Raw genomic sequence first — 13,731 nt, 5'->3', positions numbered from 1 at the left:
CTGCCATGTACCTGCTTTCAAAACTGAGTATTCTCGCGAAAGGTTTTGACGAAGTCCTTGATTTTGTTAGGTGTCACGCGGAAAGAGGCTTCAAGGCCTTCTCTAATGACGTTAAAGAATGATATTACTCTGTCCCGCACAAGGGCCTTCTTCAATGTGTCGAGGATTGTATTGACAAATATGGTGCCACAAGGTTTTCACAGGAAGCAGGTGTTCCAGTAGAAGGGCTTTTAGAATTTTTACGTTTTTACCTGTCGTCAACTTTTGTACAATGGAACAATAGGCCGCATCTCCAGAAGGAAGGCATTTGTATGGGGTAGTGTCTAGCTCCCGTCCTTAGCAACCTCTACTTAGCACATTTAGATAGGCACGTGTATGTATGCCTCACAGGCCTATCAGGGTTTCAAGGAGCTTCTACATTTGTCGAAATTTTTTAGTGCTTTTAGACTGCCCTAGTAAGTGTCTCCAAGAAATATGTGCCAGTGCCTCTACAATTTTTCGGCAGTGTTTGAGACCTCTGGACGTTACTTTTGAAGCGCCTGTCGACAATAAGCTTCTCTTTCTTGACGTTCAGTTCATGTTTACTGATAGTAAGACCTGCTGGGCTTATAGCCCACGAGCTAACAAACCTCTTCTCCAATTTCATTCAGCCAAATCGAAGTTGGTGAAGAGGGGCATAACTAACGTGTGTTTCAAAAACGCCCTCACAAAATGGTGCCCACAACTAATGAAAACCAGTCTCTAACAACAGTCTGCGCGTCTTAAAGAGGCTGGTTATCCTACGCATGTGTCGGTGGCGGAGAGGTTACTAAAAAAGGAACGCTCGAGAGATAGCCCCGGTGAAAATGCCAGAGCTAGAAGTAATGGGCAAGTGGAAACCGCTGTAATTCCGTAGATACACCGGTATCACATAGCCTGAAAAAAATTGGAAGCTGCGCCAACGTGCGGGTTGGTTTTTCAGGTCCAAATAAGCTGGATACCATAGGCAAGATCACGAAACCACTGAGGACGAAAAGGATGGTGTCAGATAAGAAGCGCAAGGATCCGTTTGTAGGATGCGCGGTGGGAGTTATCTATCGAATTCCGCTGTCTTGTGGTAAATGCTACATAGGCCAAACCAGAAGATGCATTAATGAGCGCTTAAGAGTGCACAGAATTGAGTGTCGCACTGTATGAGGCGACCGTTTTCTAGCTTTCCAGGGTAAAACTTGTCCATGTCGGCCATGTCGCAACTTCTGGAAGGTACCACTGTTGTAGATAGGGATAAGCGCGAATGTGGAAGACTAATAATAGAAACGGAGCCGATTTTCTCGGCCGCTGACCAATCCATCAGCAAACCGTCACTGTCGTTGTACGCGGGAGAGTTGGATTATTTGCGCGTGGCATAAAGGCTGAACCGTACTTTCCATGTGCCATTTAGAGTTTCTTGTGTTTTTCTGTTGTATCGGTTTTAGATTTTTTTTTCATGCCATCATGTACGTAAGTGCATCCTCATGCTTGCTATCATAGTGTGCACGTGGTTGTTTGGGGGTATAAGTATGACCGATCCCGGAAGCAAAATTTTCATGTTGATAGTTCGCGCTTGTCTTCGTCTTCGTTTCTTCTTGTGTCGCTGTTTTATTGCGCTGTGCAGATACCTTTTAAATTCGGGTATCATTCCCGCTGTCGGTGTCCTGCCATGCTGATTACCATGTCCTCCCCATTCCGGTACTTAGCCGCAGGTGTCCAGCGAGCAGTGGAAAGAGTGCCGTATACTCTTTGTATTCCGGTGGCTCATGCTTTTCTCATACCAAAGTGATACTCCGAGTGCATGTTATGAGAAATAGGGGTCTCTTTTATTAATACGTAAGCAATTTTTAGCGAGCTCCCCAGCCCTGTCATGCGAAAAGTGTAATGCCTTGCATCTGCAGAAAAACACGTAATTTGCAAAGCTAGGACATTTAATCATTAAAGTAAAAATGTAGATGATTCGTAGTTCTTAAGGCATAAAGAACAACTTAAAGTGAAAAATAAAATAAAAAAATGAATGAAAGGAGAGTGCCTATGGAGATATATATGAGGCTCCTTAGAAAATGCATGGGGAAGCTCATAATAGGTTTGGACCAACTGAAATTCGGGTGTGGGCCAACTTCAAAAACTTAAATTTGAGATTGCGCTAGGCCAATTTGCGCATAGGCCAAATTAACTTTGGGGGTGGGCCAATGTGAAATTTGTACTTGGCCAACTGAAATTGAGGGGTGGGCCAACTTGAAGTCCGTTGGCGAGCGAATTCAAGTTTCGGGGTGGGCGAACCTAAATTTGGGGCTGGGCCAAATTGAAGTCTGAGGGTGGGCAAACTTAAATTTTGGGGTGCGTGAACCTATATTTGGGGGTGGGCCAACTTAAAATTTGGGTGTGGGTCAACTTGAGATTTTGGTGGCCGAATGCCCAATTGAACGCTACTGCGCACCCTTCGAGTTATGAACACCTCGCGGGCAAGCGAGTGCGTTGTATCTCTTGGGGCGTCTTGATTGGGCCTTATCGAGGCGCAGTCACAATGCAGGCGACAGCTTGCGTGGACAAAGAACGCGTGCATAATAACACATGCGCTCTCCCCTTAAGCAACGCCTCCCGCACTAATGTGGCAGCTGGTGTTCACTTTGGACCATTCGCTCCATCGAGGCGCGCTCATGTCCGGCGTTCCGGCTGAATTTGTGCGATTGCACTGAAGAGGCTGGATGCGGCGAGAAAATCTGACAGTCCTCTAGTAAAGCCTATACTTTCTTTGCCACCGGAACGGCCATGGATAAACGCGCATGAGCTAGGAAAAGCAAGTAAGCAAAACTATGCCAAGCCAAGTCACCACCGACCCCAACCATGCTTACGCATTAGTAGTCCAAATTCAAGAAGGAGCTGACAGATGGAATAGCACACTGCGGTATAAAGGTTATAAACAGGATAAGGTGCCTCAGAAAGGCTGGCCAATGTTTCGATAGGAGGACCAATGTTTGTCAAAGGCGGCCACTCCATTCTCAGCATGTTAGCTTTAACGGGTTAGTTAAAACTAACATGCCGATGATGACGAGGCCGCCTTTGACGAAGATAGGTCCTCCTATCAAAACGTTGGCCAGCTTTTCTGAGGCACCTTATCCCTGTTTTAGCCTTCATACCACAATACGCATTAGTAGACGATTCTCGGAATTTCTGGAGCTTTTTGCTTGAATTGAGGAATACTTTTTGGCTGTTCATCGTGGCCACGCGGTATAGTAATCTTGAAAGTTGTTCTGTTTATTATAGTGAGGCTTATGTGTGGGATTTGTGCATACCGGTGTGCTTGAATTAGCTCATTTAAAGTGTTGTGGATGCCCAGGGATAGAAGTTTCGTTTTTCGCGCCTGGATGAAGACCGAGGGCTTGTTTGTACGCTTATTTGAGCGTTTTTCGTAATGTTGCGTGTGAGCTAAAGTCTTCTGTATGTGACTCTACTGACGATAAGGGCCTGATTCAAGCATAGCTGGTCGGTCGTATTCCTTCATGCCATGCCTGGGACTGGCTACTCTATTGGTCATGCGAGCTACGCTGTAGGCAGTTTGCTTAGTGCGTTTATAGGGTGGGTATTGCGACTATTATCTTGCATGTGAACACCCCATATGAGGAGTGTTCGGACTCTTGGTATAGGCTTTTGATTCAAGTGTATAGAGCTGCACTCAAATTTCGCAGCATGGAGTATCGTAATCGTCGATGATTTTTTTCTTTGTCCGTATTTCGAATTTATCGAATAAATTCATAGTTCGAAATAACTCAGCACGATGAGTCAGCTGCCGGAGGCTGCACTACTTGTGTTTACCGAAGAGAATTTGAAGCTGTGTACTCCTGTTGTGCCCTAAATACGTGAAGAACATTCGATCCGGTGTGATGCCCCTGTTGATGGATGACTTCTTCTAGTGTCTCTGCTGCGTTATTTCAGACAGCAATATTTGTAAGACGCTTCTTACATGTGGCATTGCACTTGTGCCTGGCAATGATATCAGATAACAACAAATAAATAACACGAGCGGGACGTGAAAAGCCACTTGCCTTCCTTTGTTTTTCGAGAACTCTAGTTTGGTGTCAAGCGACAAACTGTGCATGCGAAAGCGACTGGAACAGCCCCTCGTTCTAGGATTCGCCGTTTTTGTTGCAACTTTTGAGTAAGTCGCGTCGATGATTTTTGTGATTAATTGATGGAGCTGGCACAAAATATTAGGGGTAATTTCATTAGCCGCGCTGCTAGTAACCAAGTCTGATCTCTTTTTGCCTGTGACTTTCATTAAGAAACACACTACATTAAGAAACAATCAAGATTAACCAAGGCTAACCATGCTATGCCTTAGCTTTCGCTACGTGTATCCTGACATATCCGAGCTAAGCCACTGTCAATTTTTTTATACTCCATCTCGCAATTTGCCGCGCTGCCGAAGGTCCGAGGTGTTCACATGCGATATCCTGGCGCAGTAGAACCTTGTTCCAGATGTAACTGTTTGATTGTTAATGAGATAAGTGGGTTTTAGTTAATCTTCTTGTATGATGCGTTAGAGCGATACGTGATACGTTAGGCGTAGCACGTATGCGCTGAATTATTGTGGCGGACCGGCTTATAACCGTAATAGCCACCCTAACCGCGATGACGTATATAGCATCATGGCAGCGTCCACATAGCGCAGCCCGTCCGCTCCGATACGAATTCATGCTTGTTACTAGCTCTCCGCCAGGACAAGAAATAAGTCTTTAAATTCGCCCTTACATAATCTCACGCCGAGGGCAATACAGTAATTGTATTTTGTCGTCATTACTTAGATCAGTTGTTTATTTCGACGCTGCTAGGACTACTGAGGTGGTGCCGGGCCGTGAAAATGGTGTTGTGTTAACTTTGCTCATGGCGCCACAACATGAGGCTACAGTGCAGACATGGTGCAGAATGCTATGAAAGCCAAATTGTTCACTGTGCTAATAACTTGCTACTCCGTCCTAGTACGATACGTGATGGCCGTCGAAAGGGCGTCGGATGAATCTCCGGAGCGCTACGTGTTAAGGATGCAGTGTTTTCCAAAAGAAGCAAAGTTTGTAACGCTAAATGTGTTTTGTGCGGTCAAAAAAGAACTTGGTAGGAACGCCAGTATGAACGCTGTCATAAAGAGAACCGCGTTCCGCACAAACGCCAGTGAACGCTACCTGCACCAGTGGGTTTCCTAACACCAAAGAAACAGTGACGTGGCGTCTCTGAAGAGGCTTTCCCGTGGCGGCAGAGCTCTCGTACGGAAAAGGAAACTGGGCGATTTCCACATGAGCATGGTGCGACTAGTAGTGCATGGCTACTTCAAAGGGAACGAAATGACGGTGATGCTAAAGCTTGCCTCTCACTTCAACGAAGATGAAACGGTGCGTTTAGTTGAACCAGCAACAATGCCCCGCATGCTGACCAAGACAGGTTTTCGCTTTAAGAAATGGTCCAGCAACACCCTCCTTATTGAGAATATCCGCACAGAGTTGAATGCGGGCGCGTGTACTGGCGGCAAATTAGTGAATTGCAGCGCCAAGGTCGGCACCGTTTCCTACCTTCACGAAACGTGGGTCAACGTAGGACACAGGGTAGATAATGTGTGGGTCCACGAGAGTGTGAACACTGCCGAACAAGCAACGAAGGCCGGTCTCTCGGCTCGCCTACAGAACCCCAGTGGTAAGGGTACCCGATTGATTGTGACGCAGTACGGGAACAAGAACGAATTCGTGCTGGGCGTCGGAGCAATATTTCACAACAAAAAGAGCACAGGACACTACCACGAAGAGATGGATGGGCCCCACTATGGAGCCTCTGACAGGAGGCCAATAGGGCGATGGAAAGTTTTGGTGTCAGTGTCTTCTCCAAATTTCAGCACTGCTCCTCCAACTTTGTGCTGTGAGAAATGTTTTGTTTATGCATTTACTACTCTTAAAATCAGTACACACACGGTACGTGCATACATTGTGGCAGCGACAAACTGTTAATCGCAAGCGAAAATAGATCTGTCAAGTTTCAGTATCAAGCCATTTCCGGTAGCACAATAATGGATATGTTTATCTGTAAACTGATATTATTTAGACCATGTGATCTTTCTTTGCTATGGCTTTTTGAAATCACTTATATATGTTGATAGCTTCAATGAAGAAGTAATTGAAAGTTAGCGCTCGTCCTGTCTGTTTCTAGTCTTCGTCTCGGTCCCTTCACGCTATAAACCAAGAATATGTTGGGAGCTCGGTTTAGCGCAAGCAAGGAATACACCCTTGAACAGGTTCAAGACGAAAAGTAGACTGGCTTTGTTGAAAAGTGAAAGTACGTTTGCTGGGTGGCTGTGGTGGTGTCCCAGTCGGGCAGCCACCTCGAGTCGAAGAAAGAGCAGGGTGCAATGTCCCCCATGGCGAGGCAATACGAGATAAACTGGAGTTCCGCGAAGCGGCGACAATGTTGTGACGGACTGTCACTACAAAGGCTAGAATGCCGGAGGCTTAGGTGTGACTGGCGGAAGAAATGGAGGTAATTTTCAAGATAGGGTCGTTTCACGCGGTCGCACGACACTGTGTTTTCTTTGCCGCGAACGTCAAACTTCAAAATTTCCCTTGAACGCGAAACCACACGAAAGGGGCCTTCATAGGAAGGAGTCAATTGTAGATTGATAGAGTCGCGTTGCAGAAAAATGTGCGTGGACGTGTACATTGTCGGGAAACTAAACACAGGCTGCCCGCGGGCGATACGTGGGGGCGCAGGTAGAAGCTGGTAGAGCAAGAAATGTAGCCTCCCTAAGTGCTACGCGCCCACTGGCAGAGTGCCTTGTTAAGCGCCGACAAGCTGGCCTAGAGCACGAATTGCTGACACGTAGAGCATCTCGGCTGCGGTGTCCCCGAGGTCATTCTTGATTGTTGGTCGCAGCCCCAGTAGTCCCAGCGTTTCAACCTAGTGCTGTCTGTCGAGCGTGGCGGTCATTGACGCCTTCAGTTCTCGGTGGAGATGCTCGACCCTGCCGTTGCTCTGTGGGTCGCAAGCCGTGGTTGTATAAAGGCATGTGCCGAGCAGTCTCGCAGGGCAGAAAAAAGCAACCTTTGGAATTGCCGGCCTCGGTCAGTAGTTATTCGCAAAGGGCAGCCGTACCGTGACACCCACGTAGCAACAAATGCTTCGGCCACTGATTCCGCCGTGATGTCTTGTAGAGGCGTCGCCTCAGGTCACGTATAGTGCCAGTCGACAGGTGTTAAGAGGTACCTGAAACCTTGGCAGTGCGGAAGAGGTTCCACCATGTCTGAATGCGTTTGATCGAAACGGCTGTCTGGTGGTCGAAATGATTGCACCGTAAAATGCATGTGCCGGCTCACATTCACGGCTTGACAGGCTTCATCCTAACGAAAAAGCGCGTGAAAAAGACGTAGACGAGAAAGAGAGACACGACAAACATGGAAGCCCAGGTTTGTCGCTTCTATCTTTCTTGTCTACGTTTTTTTCGCGCACTTTTTGTTAAAATGGAACCGCACCAACTCGCCCAGCTCTCAGTTTTGATGTTGACAGGCTCGGCAGCTTCTTGCCGAGTTTCGAACACCTTTGCTTATCTCTGGTCAGATGAAGCGGTCTGTGATAAGCGTATGTATCGCTCTGATGCCGGGATGGCTTAGCCCGTGCAGTGAATCAATATTGGCCGCAGGTGAGGTGAGGCGATTGCGTTCTGCTACTTTTCCGAATATTAATTGAAAGCTGGAAACGCGAGTCTTACCTGTACACACTCTGCAATCAACAATTTTCGTGAACTAGGTGTATAGTGTCACATTTTTACATTCAGCGCCAATTGCCTCTCATTAATGATACTGTAGTTACTATTACCCCTGTTACGTCAAATTGATGGCAAAAAAAAAGAAGAGAAACTTCTTCTACGTAGTTTAATCGCCTGTCACAAAAATAGAGCCAACAACGGCATCGGTTTCAAGATGACTGAAGGAGCGCCGCAAGCGCAAGAAGGCGAACGATGCTAGAGCTAGATTATCAGGTGCACTAAGAAAGGCAGTTATAAAAAGCTTCAGCTGCAGTAATAATCAGTTCCGCCATCATGTACGACTCTTTGTTTTGCCTTCCACGTTGAATTGGGATGTTTTGTTCTGAAGAAAAAAACGTGTCCGACAAAAGGCATTAAGGTTCCAGTTACTTTGGTATTTCGATGCATAAAACAGCGCTTTCGTAAAAGAAGTAACTGGAGCACCAATACATTTTCTCGGACAATTAGAATTTTTTTTTATCATCTAAAAGTGGTGCAGCCTTGAGAATTCGTTTTAAGTGGATACGCATAGCGAATTCACCAGCCATATTTCGTTAGTATGTGCCATAAAGTAAATAACTATAATGTCAGTAAGCGTAACTATTTTATATATTTAATGAATTATGCTTACTTCTGGTATAACTAATTGCCGCCTAATTGAGTAATTAAGATCAAGTGTTCGAATTGCGCTATCTACCACGAACACTCGGTTTAAACACTGTTGCGACTGAGCTGTATGGCGAACAATTGCTGCCGCGCTGTCAAACCCACGGCGAAAGCATGGACGTTTCAAGTACGACGTCCCGCCCGTGACTGCTGAAAAAATCCTAGCAGGCTGCTGCGTCTTAGCCTTTGTACGCGCGTTCTAACCTCCTTCTCCACAGCGCGCTTGACGTCCTTATGTCTACGCAAGCTCGCCAGTGCTGTCTCCCTTCAGCAAGGGGGACGATTCAGCTTCGTGTGTCTGTTCGCTCCTTCTACCTCCCGGCGAGAAAGATGGTGACGCGTGCGCGTCAGTGCCTTTCTCTCTGCTGGTCCAGCGGTTGATAGAAAATCCGTTTATTCAGTCTCTTTCACACTTAAGCGACGGTGCGGCGTTGGTCGCGGCGGCTGAGTGGCACCGCAGCGCGCAGGCGCAGCGTAGCTTCACAATTTGCTGTTTTGGAGCGACACGTGCCGCTCTTATGCTCAGTGTTGCTTGCGGAAAGCGCCCTTGAGCCGTGGGTTTCAGCGCTCTTCAAGAGCTGCGCCTTGCTGCAGCTTTCCATGTTTTGGCACGCTTGAGCTGCGGGTTTCATGCGTGTACTAAGTTGGTGCTCCACTTTCGCGCATGTAAACCTTACAGAAAATAAAGATACTGTGTGTCGAAGTGCTAATACAACTTTTATTGCAATAGCAGTTACAGTAGACTCCCTGTAAGAGGAACTCGGAGGGAGCATGAAAGTTTGTTCGTCTTATCAGAATAATAATTGGCAACATGATCACGTGCATCCAACTATCTTACTTCAAAACGGTAAAATACATAAAAAGCATTTATTTAGCTGTGCTTAATACGAAACTTAATAGAAAAAGGTGAAACGAGGCGGAGTGTCGCGGATGAGGACGGTAGGCCGGAGGCCTGCTGGGTTGACCTCCTCTAGCAGTTGCTACAAGTTTTGTTTGCGATACGGACGTACCGGCTTCGTCTTGGAGTAACATCGTCCTCGCACGCCGTACGCTTTCTGTTCGGTGTGGCGGTGACGGTGAGTCGACGATGGCGGCTCAATCTCGCGTGCGCAAGGGAGGAAAGGGGGGACGAAGCGCGCCGTCTTCCGTTGCGCGCATGACACCCGGGGAGGGGAGGTAGGGGGATGCTGTACCTTGGCCATGCGCAGTCGCGCGGGCTTTATCCTGAAAGCGATCTGCTTTATGAGGCACAGTCTAGGTGGCCCGACGGCTCGTACCTTCGCGTGCGCTGTGTTCTCGCTGCTGAGTTTGCGTTGAAGTGATAGGCAGCACGGAGGTCACTTCGCTCGCTGCTGCGATTGCTCACGCTAGCGTTTTGACAGCGATCGACCGCGGTTATCGAGTGTGATGTGTTCATGTTTGCCTGTGCGCGCTGACACCATGGTTGTTAATTTAGTTATTAAGCGAATGTTTACAAGGGGTCGTTCGACTTCGGCGCCTGCTTCGGCGTTAGCGCGGCCGAACGACACTTGTCTTGAGTACCATCTGCGATACGCACAGTGTAGGCGTCTAAGCGCACCGAAGTACGATAGCTTCGTGTGCGCTATAGACCTCAGACTCTGCCCAGGCGGCGCTGCGGAAAAACCCGTCACCAGCGCCCCCATCGCAGCCTTGGCGCTAACTGAGTAGTCCAAGGAGAGCTGTCCGCAAGAGGAGGTGCATAGGCCACAATTGGCCCTCCGCTTTCGGCTGTGTTGAGGCACGGTTTCCTAAAAATCAAGGACCCGGGAAGCTTCTTCCGCCCATCCATGCTTCAGAAAGGGAGGAAGCTCGGCAGGGCGAATTACGTGCACAATATAGAAGAAGTCTCAAGTGTTATTTCGGCGTGCTGTAACTCGTAAGTACAGAGAGCATGAGGTTTGTTTATAGGCATATCAGCATGAAAATCTAAGCATATCAGATTGGTTCTTATTGAAGATGTCCTAAACACAAGACTTAGGTATCTCCTATATTTTTAGGCATTTTATCGTAATGTTTTTCTCGCAATTATTTACAGAAAGTAAATCCTTCCATAGCCTTTTTCAGGGCAGCAGACAGAAAACGTTTTCGAAGGCAGCAAACAGCTTGCGATTATAACGAAAGTAAGCTTCCTACAGTGCCTACGCGCCGCATCGTTCTTTCTCGTAGGAGCTACAGCATCGCTCAGTACATTTGAACTTTTCGCAGACGCTTCGAACAATAAGCGGGCACAAATAAATGGAAATAAACGCGACAATTTTTATTTACACTCGTGCGTTACTCCGCAATTACTCATTCAGTGCTCCTACAGCAACTTTATTGTTCACATTCGAAAAACGCAGTCGAGCAGGCTCGGCATATTGCGAAACGTGTTTGTTGTATCGGCGCAGGACATACAAAACACCGAAACTAGAAATGAGCTCGCGATATAACGATGCTTTACAACAGGATTTTCAATTCATCAATGAACCAAAATGTTTGGTTAAAGTGACCTGCCAAATCTCTCCGTTCCACTTGTTCAGCCTTGCGGAGGCGGACGTCTGTTAAAAGGTGGAAATATCGATGACACATAAGCAGGATGGTTTGCGACGTTATTTTTTCTGTTACCAACAAAGTGGCGGCTGCAGATTCTTGAGTTTTCGCTTGGTTACCACCGTCCTCCGTCAGGGCTATGCAACACAATTACAGCAGAACAAAATTGTCGCACTTTCTCATGCGAGCCGCTGTGTTGTAGGGATTGCAAGTAATTCGACTACCCAACATGTTGAATGGCCCGTATCCAGCGCTCTCACCTTTCCCCTTGATACGATCGCGATGTAAATCGGTAAAACTGAACGTTGTTATTCAGTCCTTCACGTTCATGGCAATTTACAACACAACAGTAGCGTCGATTGCGGTGTTTCTTCGTAGCGCGCGGAGCTATCGCGGTTGCCGTCGTTTCCGCCATCGGTCTGAAGAATGAGGCAGCAAGCGCTTTATGGCAGTTAGGCGGCGGGTCCGACTAGCGTAGAAATTCATAGCTCTCTGTCTGGGTGTTAAATGCGCAAACCACTCGCAATATGGACCAAAATCTAGTTAAATCGTTGTTTCGCCGTCGCTAGCTGCACAGGCAACTTCGCAAGGGAGTCGGGCTTCGCACTACTCAATTACTGCCTCTTCGCACCGGCAGGTGGCGCCTAGCGTCTTGCAAAACTCCAGAGTCTGACGTCTATAGCACCCATACGCTTGCACGTCACCCGCGTTCACGAAGTGAAACGTCACTGTAACTTTGCTTGTTTCATCCTCTGGTTTTCGCCTCTGTCCAAGGTCGATGTGCGCCGCAGGCTTCCAGTAGAGTGCCTCGATGCGCCGCGCCCGGGGTGGCTGTCACTCCGTATGATCGTCTTAACCAAAGAGTACGTCTGAGGCGGTTCATCTTAAGCGAATGTTCTTAACAGCGGAGCTGTTTAAGCTTTTAGTTCCGCCGCAGAGCGTTACCAGAAAACTCAGCGCAGCTGTGCCCCGCCTCGCGTTGCCTAGGAACAATCTGCGAGAGCGTTGAGCCACATAACCTCCTCGCACCCCACGCACGTAGGGCGAAGTCGCGGCGTCAAAGTCGAGTAAAAGCTCGAACCGCCGGCGCGGCGACACAGCTTTCGCCTCCTCTATTCCGTGCCTACGTGTTGCTGCTATGGGAAGACCGAAGAAAGTCTGGACGCCCGAAGAAGAAGCGGCTTACAAGGAAGAGCGTCATAGTGCCAAGCGAGAAGCGACGCGTCGCCGCCGAGCTGAACCAGAACACCGCGCCGACGCTGCGGGTCAGAAGAGGCGACGCCGAGTCGAGGATCCCGAGTTTCAGTCCAGGAAGCGCGAGAGTCGGTGCCTGAATGCTCGACATCGCCGAGAAAGCGATCCCGGCCTGCGAATGCTCGAAAACTTCCAGCACCATGCCCGCCGAGAATGGGGTGCGCGAACGGGCCGATTCCAGCGCGAATTCCTGGGCATCGAGTTTGGATACAGCTGTCGCGTCAGTGACCGACTTCGGTTCAATGTGAGCTTTTTACCATGAACTCTGTGCGCAAATTTGAACAGCGGAGTTTGGCCTTACAAGTGCTTCTTCGCGAAGCCTTCCCCGACGCTACCGGCCACGAAGAGATGAAGGTGTGTAAGACTTGCCTTGACTCGTTTCTTAAAGGCAAGTTACCGCAATTTAGCACTACGAATGGCTTTATATGCCCGCCTAAAATGACAGCCAAGCCTAGCATAAACTCGCAAAACCTACAAACAATTTAGGGAAGCCACGGAAAAGCTAGGTGATCACAAGCTCCGCTGTTGACTTCAGCCTTGCACCACTAGAGCAAACTGAGCGAATTTTTGCCCCCATTGTGTCTATGGAAAACCAAAATATTCCAATGTTCGGTATATGCGAGATTTCGGCTTAACCGAGTTCGTATTAACGAGAGTTCATTGTATATGAACACTCACGACTGCTTTTTACCGTCGCTGAGAGATGTTGTACAAGGTCCAAGAGCGATAACTCCTAAGAAGAACAGAAAGCTGAGCTGGTTGGTAAGGATTCATAATCAACTAGCTCATAACCATATCCAACTAGCATTCATAATCATAACCATAACCAACTAGCAAATTCATAACTATCTCAGCTTTCTGTTGCTGTAAGCTTCATTCCTTTGCTCTGAGCTCTTTTCCTTGTTCTCCTAGCATTATGAAGCGATAACACCATGGCCGCGCGCCGTATGCTGTATGCGTAAGTTAAAGTACGCGAGGGAAGCCGACGTCCATGGTTCAATCTGGTGCGCGAAAAGGAGGAAAGCGGAGAGCAAGCGCGCCGTCTTCCGTCGCGCGAATGGCCGTGGGGGATGGAAGGGAGGAGGGAGGGAGGAGGGCACGTTGTGCTCCGGCAGCAAGTGCGTATATCGCGACCGGGCTCGATAGCGAGAAAAGTGGGGAGACAATGCAAGAGGGAAGGGGACGGCTTCGACTCCTCCAACATGTGCGTACTTTGCACGGTCGCGTGCGGGCGCAAGCGCCGTATCTCGAAAGGGATGTGCAGACGGCTCATACTTTTGCGTGCGCTCCGTTCTCACCGCTCTGGCATTGAAGCAATAAACAGGTGTGCGATCGCAGATGGTTGTTCGGCGCGTTCGTTCGTTTACTGGCGCGCGCGATTGGCCTACTGCGCGCCGACGAGAGCCAGCCGCCGGGCGCGGCCACGTTTTCGGTGACGTCAAAATGACGACACGCTCCTGTCAATCATCCTC

The 13,731-nt window shown here is 48.3% G+C and overlaps 1 protein-coding gene across 4 annotated transcripts in view; it reads left to right on the top strand.

Annotated features, from left to right (window-relative positions):
* The first annotated feature begins 4,042 nt into the window (after window positions 1–4,042).
* Window positions 4,043–13,731, top strand: part of LOC142576374 (techylectin-5A-like) — a 56,887-nt gene continuing 47,198 nt past the window's right edge. For 2 of the 4 annotated variants that reach the window (XM_075686479.1, XM_075686476.1), the window contains exon 1: window positions 4,043–4,168. The gene's annotated coding sequence lies outside the window, so the exon portion shown is untranslated. The remainder of the gene's footprint in view (window positions 4,169–13,731) is intronic. The other 2 variants (XM_075686477.1, XM_075686478.1) reach the window with 2 other exon arrangements.

The sequence above is a fragment of the Dermacentor variabilis genome, chromosome 3 (genome assembly GCF_050947875.1).
Source record: "Dermacentor variabilis isolate Ectoservices chromosome 3, ASM5094787v1, whole genome shotgun sequence".
Classification (NCBI taxonomy): domain Eukaryota; kingdom Metazoa; phylum Arthropoda; class Arachnida; order Ixodida; family Ixodidae; genus Dermacentor; species Dermacentor variabilis.
This window is presented reverse-complemented; position numbering and strand designations above follow the sequence as displayed.